This window comes from Cibotium barometz, chromosome 21, assembly GCF_041138505.1.
Source record: "Cibotium barometz isolate CiBa-2024 chromosome 21, ASM4113850v1, whole genome shotgun sequence".
NCBI lineage: Eukaryota > Viridiplantae > Streptophyta > Polypodiopsida > Cyatheales > Cibotiaceae > Cibotium > Cibotium barometz.
Genome location: NC_141066.1, coordinates 5,617,758 through 5,626,239, shown reverse-complemented (window position 1 = coordinate 5,626,239; position 8,482 = coordinate 5,617,758).

Below are 8,482 nucleotides of genomic sequence, written 5' to 3'. Positions count from 1 at the left end.
AGAGGCTCAAGCTCTAGTTTGAGCCTCTAGAGGCTAAAGCTCATGATAATTTTATGTGTGCATCTTAAAACTATACCTAGAGGCTCAAGCTCCAGTTTGAGCCTCTAGAGGCTAAAGCTCATGACATCAATGAATGATCATTTTATGTTATTTTAGCATAAAACTATACTTGTAATAAGAGGCTCAACCTCAAAATTGAGCATCTAGAGACTCAAGCTTAAGATTGAGCCTCTAGGTAGAAGAATGCTTTTTCTTCTCCTGCTCTTGAGTCAAGCCATTTCTTCTCTTTGCCTCTGCTCTCTTGCTCTAGTAGAGTTGCTTCTATCTGCTTCTATCTCGTGTAGCTTCAATTCAGGTACATTCTTTAGTGTTGCTACAATATTTTCATATTCACCTTTGTCCACACTCTTCAGACGCACTGCTAGTGCCTCATCATCTTCTACCTTTTTGCCAATAGCTGCCAGTTGTTGCTTAATGCTTTTATATCTGTTCAAGTGTGTGATTAAAGGTTCACTTTCCTTCATGTCCAATTTGTAGAATTGCATTAACAGATTTATCTTTGAATTTTTTGCTTGTGTGCCAAATAATTTATTGAGTTCATCCCATGCATCTTTTGCCCATTGTATCCCTATGATGTGATGAATGATTTTATCATTTAAAATGAGTGCAATAAGTCCCAATGCCTTTTCATTCCTGCTCTTCCACTCATTTTCCCCTCTTGCCTCTGGGCATTCATCTCTTCCCTCAACTAGCCCCCACAGATTTTTCCTCATGAGCAAATACATGGTTTTTGTCTGCCATGTGTAAAACTGCTCCCCATTAAATTTGGCTATTTCTTGTGTTGTACTCATGATGATGTGAAGGGGGTCTTACCTCTTGATCCAATTTCAAGACTCAAGGGCAGTGTCTACCCTTTTACAACTCAATCTGGTGTTTAAGAGATGATTACAACAAATTTATCAGCATAAAATCACCAAAAATTACATTAAATCAAGGGTAACCAATTTGTACGGAATGGTTGGAGTATCAAACCAACTCCGAACTGCAATCTGAAGTTATAGGGATTTGTATCAGATACCTAATGGTTAATTTGAACCCTCAATTGCACAAAAATATAGTGATTAGCATTGATTAGCAAATTAATCCTCTGTTCTATGTGCAAAAAACAGAGTATGCGGGGAGTCCAGATCTGGGGCCTTAGACTTCAAATGAGCTCAAATGCTTTTAAGGGCATCAATAGCAATGAGTCTAGTAGAGGATTAAGCCAATACACACAAGATTTGACCAAATATTGAAAGCTTGATCTATGTTTTACCAAAGTCACCTGCAGATTTGATGAAGAGCTTGGATCTCATTGTAGACTTGATCAAATTGAATTCTGACTTCACTAGCTTGTAGAATATGCTTGAAAACCCTTTAAGGCTAAGAGAAATTAGGTTGATTTGATTTGATGAAGTGAAGATCTCAATTTTTCTCCCAGAAAAAGGCACCTGAGAAAATCATGATTTCTCCTAAACCCGTCGGTTTGCTGTGCTGATTTGATGAGCTTGAAGAGCAATGAGATAGCTATGTTGTGCTAGAAGGGTTTGGGCTAATTTGATGTGTGTAAGGAGAGGGAGCTCCTCATCACTAGGTGGGGGTGCAGAGGTGAGTTGAAAAATAACTAAAAATTTGATTAATTTCTAATTATCTACTAATCTTGATTAATTAGATTTAAATGGGCTCATAAACCTGATGGATTCTAGGCATGGCTCTGATACCATGTTGAAATTAGAGAAATGTGATGAGCTATGGTGGATCAAACACTAGAATCAACATCATTAACAAAGTGATTAGTAAATAATTAAGATGTAATTAGCAAATAGCTTAATGTAGGCATGGATAATCAAAAACCAGTAAATTCTCATTAGGCCAATGCCTCATTTTATAGAGTTTACATCAAAGCATCTAATCCCACTGATTTCTCCTTGATTTACTCCACCTCTCCTAGAATATCTCCACCTCTTTTGCTTGATTCTCTCAACCTCTTCACTTTTCCCAGAATATCTCCCAAAATATCTCCACACTTCCTAAATCTTCTTATGCTACCCTTTATTCTCTCCGAGTAGATTCTTCTCACCTTTTCATCACAGGTTCTTTCACATTTACACATCCTCTTTTTTACAGCCTCCTCTAACCAAGGGCTTGTTCCCGCACACACCCTATTCACTTGTATATTTCAACAAAGTGGAGGCCAAGGTGACGTGTGGAAACCCATTTCTTAATACATCTAGCATGTATTTATTAGACATCTCATCCACCTTTCTTCAACTCTTAAAACAATAGGGGATATCTAAATTAGCTAAGTTGTGCCTCCTTTTGCCATTACTTGCTTCCCCTTAGTATCAAAAATTATCCCCCCTTCACTATCCACATGGTAAGATAAGTGCATGGGCTCATAATGTGGAATGGGCCACCTAGCTGGTGTCTCACTAAACTCTAAGGGATATCAGAGACAGATGTTCCTAGATTTGTGTATGAGGAAATTAATTGTGGAGATCTAGTAGAAGACCCACAAACACATGAAAAGCCACACCCACCGCCACTACTTCGGTTAGAATCTCATCTCTCTCTTACATTTTATAAGGCAAACCCACATCCTTGAAGTGGAGAGGATGTCTTGGAAGCTAGACCTCGAGAGGGTGGAGTCGAGGCCATGGAGGGTGAAGTAGCTCGAGAGGCTGGAGCCACAAATGGGGTGGGAATTGTAGATGGGTTGGGTGTCATTTGCCTACTCTCAGAATCACATCCTCCACGGTTGGTAGGATTATTGTAAGTGTGCCATGGAGGGGTGGATCCTAAGCTAGGAGGAGGCAACGAAGGGCACCTAGGATGGTTAGGGTCAATCGATTGACTGAGGTACATAGAATAGGAGTTTGAGGAGGGAAATACACCATAGAAAAATAACATAGATTAAAATTAACTCGCATGCAAACCTTATCATAAATTTTTAATGTCTATTAAGAGAGGAAGTCTCGAGTTTGTTAATTGGCTCCATGCATCATGCCCATAACATTCGGTTATGGTTTTCCATAGTGCAACCACTTGTAAAGCATCCACTATGCAGTCCACTACTCGATATTGATGAGGATCTTGAGAACCGTCTCCTCCAAACATCTAGTATTTTGATATAGAAGAGCTAGGCTCCATGCATCATGCCCATAACATTCATTTATGGTTTTCCATAGTGCATCCACTTGGGGATCATCCACTATGGATTCCACTATCAATAATGATGATGATCTTGAGAACCGTCTCCTCCAGACATCTAGTAGTGGGATATAGATGAGCTACACAAAAACGTAAGGCTATAAATATGGGACTTAAGGCATTATGTTAGGGCTATGATTATTGGCTATGTTAGGGCTATGATTATTGGCTATTGGGCTAGGCAAACAAGGCTATTGAAAAGCTTATGAAAGGCCAAGGCCAAGGGCAAGCATAGGCAAGTCTATGCAACCCATTGGCAAGCATAGGCAAGGCAAGCCCTATATGTAAGCATTGGCAACAAGCATAGGAAAGGCAAGCCCTATGCAAGCTTAAGAAAGCCATGGCTATATGCTAGTAGCATCATTATGGTAGAGTTATTGGTAGAATCACTGGTAAAATTTCTATTATCCAGTGCTCATACCACAAAAAAAAAAATCGCTACATACCGGTGATATTTTTGCTAGTATACTGTATCAGCGATGGTCAGTTCACAAAAAATATTGATGAAAAGATGGTATTTTTCACTGGTATGCCTCTATCCCCTTATAGTGAAAAAAGAATAATGATCACAAATCCATCGTAACTATGGATGATCTGATAATAGATTACATATCCTCCAACAAATTAGACTATCCTATGCAAAAAGGAGCATTCAAGCCATCAACACTACAAGAGTATGAAGGCATAACTACGTAATAGTAAGAGAAAGTAGTGAGGGAGTGATGCAAGTAGTGATAGTGACCGATCCCCACCATGACATGGATATCTACATTGCTATGCACATGTCTATGTACACATAGAAAAAAATTGCATTAACTATTACAAGAGACTAGGGTTGTCTACTCAAAGCATGGAGTGAGAACATGGGTGTGGGTCACCATCCTAGGGTAATAGCCAAGAAGGCCATGAAAGCTTGGGCATGATGAGCACCAAGAAGACATAGATGTCTATAAAGTGAATATGATAAAAAAGGGCACAATGTCCATGAGCCCTATGCCTAATATATCCCAAGGCCCCCAAAAGTACACATGTAAATGTCCCTAAGTCCAAGTGTCTAGGCTCTATTCCCCATGTGCACGTGCACCCAAACCTACTTAATGACAAACCATCCCCTTCTACAATAATTCCATCCTCAAAATCGAAGGGTAGTCATGCCCAAAGAAAAGACATATACAAGTGGCTATGTACAAGGATAGTCATGCCCAAAGAAAAGACATATACAAGTGGCTATGTACAAGATCCAAAAATCACATCCATGACTGAATGTTGATGTAGCAGAAGACCCATACATGAATCATATGACACCGTGGGTCAAATGGAAAGGATAAAGGGCTCCCGTCGATGATGAGGCTATCTAAGCAATCACCTGGATTGAAAGGAAATCTGAGGCATGCAAAATCCAAGGTAATGGTCCCATGATAATCTGGTGCAAGTGGAGAGGATAAGGAACCACTGTCGATGACGAAGCTAGTCGAGTATCCTCTAGGATCAAAGGGATATTTATGATATACATCCCGAACCATTAAAGCTGAAATGGTAGTAGCTCCTAGGTTAAAAGGAAAACTCCACTCCAAAAAGATAGTAGCTCCATAGGAAAACTCGTAAACCCATCCTCATGACCACAGTGTGAATCTGGCATGAAAGGTATCCCCGAAGAAGCTCCAAACTCCTGGCCAGAATGTCAAACGGTTCCTAGCACAAAAGAATCATCATGTAGACCAAGACTGGAATATGTCATAGATGCATCTGAATATCAAGCCACATATCCAAATACTATTCTCCTTAAATGGCAAAGAATGCATCCAAAAGAAAATGTACTGGCTCCCAATAACATATGCTTGCATTGACATCCGTAGGAGCCAAAAAAACATATATCAAGGTTGGCCTCATGTAAAGTCAAATGTGAACTCATGCCACCGTCATGTAGCACCACTCAAAAATTCAAAGGCATGATCCACCATATCAATGAATGTATTAGTATGATCCGACCCATGCACAATATCTCCATGTGCAAGACACTCTATATGTGTGTGTCCCTCTCTAAAATAAAAGTTGGATCATCATAAAGATCATCACCACTTTGACAAAGTGTCTACACAAGAGAGATAAGTGGTATCAAACAACTCACTATCAATGGAATCTCAAGGCCACCAAGGTCATCCCCAAAAGTATAGACAATCTCCATCAATGGTGTCCCTACATGACCTAAATCCCATGATAAATCAATCTCCAATAACACTGGATCTAAGAAAATACCTAGATCAAATGTAAAGCTCTCGAGGTCAATGTCATAGGATATGCTAAAAATATGATCAATATACATACTCCTATGATATCTCGCCTCTATAGGGATTTCACTGACGTAAACGAGAACATGTGAACATGTTAATAACACAAAAAATCTTGTGATCACATGTTATATTCACAAAGCTTTCACGAGGGCCTAAAAAAATTATCTTTGTCGGGCATAAAAAATCTTCTTAGGTGACCACTGACCTGCTATTATGTGAAGATGGTAACATGAGAACATGTGAATAGCTTATTCCCATGTGTAGCCAAGCTTTTTCCCAAATGGCAAGTGACCTGTTATTTTGTGAACAGTAACATGAGAACATGTGAATAACTTGTTCACATGTGTTATTATCACAAAAAATCTTGTGATCACGTGAATATTAAATCCCTGCGCCTCTACGAACTCATCACTACTCTCATGCACTATCCCTGACTACTCAATCACAATAACTCAATCCACACGAATGCTACCAAGAATGCTATGAGAACTAGGATTAGTGGTCGTATCCAAAATCTCTCCACATGTAACAACTCTACAGGAGTAGCCCAACACATCTAATACTAGAATCTCAGGTCTATGCTCCTCATGGTCTATGATGTGCATAATGACATGTGAAGTGTCAAACCCATGTGTAATTAGGGACGTATGACTAGCCGAATGATCATGACTAGTCAAATTCCCATCAAGATCATGGAATGCATCACTATGGTCATCTAATGTTTTCCCATGATCACTACTAGGAATAAAGATAGGTAGCTCTATGATTCTCATAATGCTCACTGCCATCTCTACCCTCGAGATAATGCCCACATGATCTAATTCACACACATCACCCTCACTATCACTATCACATACATCATCATCATGTGCATATGTGTTCGTGGTGGCATCATGTGCATGTGTATCACTATCACCATGTGTATGTGTATGTGATACATCAATATCATCATGTGTGTGTGTGTACAATACAACATCATTCTCATCATCCCCATCTTAATACAATGAATGTGTCGGTCTAAGTGAGTGAGAATCACTGAGATGATGGCTAGTCAATGTCATGGGTGAGTCGTAGACGCTCTCAAGTCTCATACGAACACCACTATGATAGCAACAAAAGTGGCAACATGCTCGATCCACGTCCTCCAAGGACCCAAACATGTCATGCTACCATAACTCAAAAAATGTATCCCATTATGATCACTACGATCATCATCACTCATATAATCATTTGTAGAGTCATAGCATAAACATTATTATCACTATCCACATCATCATCCCCTAAATGCATGTCATAATGATACCCATCCTTAGGTATATAGTCATCTCTGCTCACAAATGTAGGGCACTCAATCAAGTCCCCACATACATCATCCCATGGTGCTAGCAATGCCGAACCATCCCTGTGATGATAACCACATAGATCCTCAACAAAATCACCATGTGTAGAACTTTTGGACCATTTGGCATGAACATCCCCCTCATCAAATAAGTGTCTAAGCTAGGCAACAACAACTCAAGCTCAAACATCCATAAGTGACATGAATATAATTGTGTCATCATAGCATGATGTGCCAAATGTATGTATGAACTCGGCAAATAATATGCATCTCCTCACATGAAATGGCAAATCAAGATGAAGGGCATAGAGCCAGAGTAATAGCGTATGAGCAGATGCCGCACGATCAGCGTCTGGGAGGGAGTCGTAGTGATGACGACGATGATGGTGGGTAGCACGACAATCATAGGCAGGGTAGATGTCGTAATGGATCCCCATGTCGTCTCACCAATCCCCAAAAGTGTAGAAAATTCTCCCAAATATGCACAAGAATGCCACACCGCGTGTGAAAAAACACCAATATGCTCAAATGGTAGAAAATGTACACGTGAACGCCCAAAATACACCAAATCAACCACATAGCACACTAACCACCTCGATGAAGCTCGAAGAAACCGGAATACATGTGAACATGCCCAAACAAATCCACAAGCATGTGAATAACTCTCACAATATGTTAGTGCTTGTGAACACGTCCCATAAAGGCCCAAAGCATGTGAACACCTCCCAAATGCACCAAATCTATCCCACAACACATGAACAACCTCCTCATATAAACAAGCCTAAACAACCCCCCCCCAAAAAAAAACATGTGAAAACGTCCCACAAAAATGTTAAATGTATAAAACCTAAATGGGCATAGTGGTAATGGTGTGAGAGAGTGTCAATGGACCACGTATTTGTGAGAAAGTGTGAATAGACCAAGTGTGATTGCTTGGCCAAATAATGGGAATGTAGAGTGGCCAACCCTAAAGTTGGGTAAAAAAGGGAAAAAAAAAGACAATCCTTTTTCATTCTCACATTGACGGCCAATGGAGTCTCTCTCTCTCTCTTTCTCTGCACACGCTGATAGCTCAACAGCTCCCGGATGCCTCTTCCTCTACACACACACGCTGAGAGCTTAACAACTCAAAGATGTTGGGTTTGTTGTGTCTCTTGTTATTTTTTTAATTTTTTTTTAAAAAAATCTGCGCTCTTTTTTAAGGCTGGTCTCACCAGTGCTACACTTGCGTCGAGAAGCAAGCCAGCTGGCTGGTATCATGGAGTTGCGCCTGTGAGTGCTGAGGTGTGGCGATGATGAGCTTGAGCACTTGAACCGAGCGGAGTTGTAAACGAGCACTAGACTACGGTGTAGAATACTCGGCCTCAAATTGTGAACACGGCTGTCATGGTGTTGTGTTGTGTACACACAGGAGAGAGGCATAGGATTGGTTCATAGGCCTCCAGCTGTTCTCTCTGCCACAGCACTAGCTCCTCTCCCTGTAGAATAGTGTTGCTTTGTGGGAGGCGTTGCTAAAACGAGGCATCATACACAAAAATGAATGATGTAGAAAAAACGGCTGTCGAACGCCTCTGCTTGCTAAGTGCAAATCTTTCTATGATGT